Source organism: Peromyscus eremicus, chromosome 7 (genome assembly GCF_949786415.1).
Source record: "Peromyscus eremicus chromosome 7, PerEre_H2_v1, whole genome shotgun sequence".
Classification (NCBI taxonomy): domain Eukaryota; kingdom Metazoa; phylum Chordata; class Mammalia; order Rodentia; family Cricetidae; genus Peromyscus; species Peromyscus eremicus.
Window position 1 is genome coordinate 21,758,399 of NC_081422.1, and position 1,931 is coordinate 21,760,329.

Sequence of the window (1,931 nt, forward strand, 5' to 3'; positions counted from 1 at the left end):
TCACCATAGTGGTGCAGGTTTCTGAGAAGGACAGGGCAAAGAGGAGAAAGTACATGGGGGTGTGAAGGTTGTGGTTGAGCTTGATAGCCACCATGATGGATGCATTTGCTAGGAGGATGGTCATATGGGAGAGGAGAATCACAACAAAGAGCAGATTCTGCAGTTCTGGGAAGCTAGAAAATCCCCATAGAAGGAACATGGTCACTGTGGTGTGATTGCCCATCCTCCAGGTGGCAATGATTTTTCTCCAGGGGTGAATATGTGCTTGAGGTCAAGACACTGAGATGATTGTGAGGAGCTTCTGCACTGATGCCATCTGTAAGGTCTGTGTTCAGCTTGTGGTAGCTACTTGTGTGGTTGGGTTCCTCTGTTCTTTTGGCATTACCTTCACCATATTCAACTTGTCTTTCTGTGATTCCAACAATATCCAGCACTTTTTCTGTGATATTTCACCCTTGGTCCATCTTGCTTGTGACTACACTGTTCATCATGCCATGATTATTTGTTTTGTTTTTGTTTTTGTTTTTCGAGACAGGATTTCTCTGTGTAGCTTTGTGCCTTCCCTGGGACTCACTTGGTAGTCCAGGCTGGCCTCGAACTCACAGAGATCCGCCTGGCTCTGCCTCCCGAGTGCTGGGATTAAAGGCGTGCGCCACCACCGCCCGGCTATGATTATTTTTATGCTCTCTACATTTGTTCTGGTGGGCAGTTTTGTTTTAATCATGATTTCCTATGTCTTCATAGTATCCCTAGTTGTAAAAATGCCTTCTGCACAGGGGAGGTATAAGGCCTTCTCAACGTGCTCCTCCCACCTCACAGTTGTGTCTATGCACTATGGATTTGCTTGCTTTGTCTACTTGATACCCAAGAACAGTGACTCCTTCCGTGAGGACATGCTGATGGCTGTCACATATACAGTACTGACACCTCTGCTCAACCCCATTGTTTATAGCCTAAGAAACAAAGAAATGCAGACAGCCCTGAGGAAGGTACTACATAGTGTCAACAAAATTTTGCCTTGCCTGGCAAGTAAAAAGGCCCTGAACACTTAAGAACAACTATTGAGCAGTGACAACCAAAGTGGGAAATTGGATATTTCCATAAAAAGACCATTATTTAATATACAAAGCAATTAAAGTGTTATCTAACTGCCTAAAGTGTCCTGGTCTCACCACTTTCCTACAGCAAATAGATCACGGTTTTAAAACATGTATACATGTAGTAGACATATCAGAATGCTTTGGAACACTATTTTCATGACTGTAGTTGCTTTGGTGGAAAAGAATTATTATATTAATGAGAAAAAAGAAAAGAGAAGAAGTTAGGGAAGAAATGAGAAGGCTAGGGATGTAGGTGGAGAAACAGAAGAGGGAGAGATGGGGAGGGAGGGGGATAGTGAGTAGAAAATTACAAAAAATTAAAATAAAAAAAAAGAAAAGAAAAAGAAAACATGTCCATCAAAAAAACAGACCTCATTATCAACAATAGAAACCATGTTGTGGTAAAAAGGATGAAAAGGGTATTCCAATCAAATGGAACTATGGAAAAAGCAAGAATGGCTATTCAAATATCTGGCAAAATAGATTTCAAATAAAAGTCCCTACTAGAGGGATAGGGAAGGAAATTTTACATTCATTAAAGGAAAAATATCTATCAACAGGATATTAGAATCCTAAACATATATGCACCAAACAGAGGAGTTCCCAGTTTCATAAAATAAACACTATTAGATACAAAGATTGAACCCAACACAGTGATAGTGATGATTTTCATAATCCATTCTCACCAATAGACAGATCATTTTGGAAGAAAAGAAAAAAAATTAAACAAAGAAACCCAGAAGCCAAAGGATATTACAAATCAAATGGGCCTAATGGATAACTACAATATTCTATTAAAATACTAAAGGATACACAATGTTTTCGGAATAT

At 39.6% G+C, this 1,931-nt stretch overlaps 1 pseudogene; it reads left to right on the forward strand.

Moving 5' to 3' along the window:
• Positions 1-284: 284 nt before the first annotated feature.
• LOC131914646 (olfactory receptor 10Z1-like) lies at positions 285-1,072 on the forward strand (annotated as a pseudogene).
• The last annotated feature ends 859 nt before the right edge of the window (positions 1,073-1,931 follow it).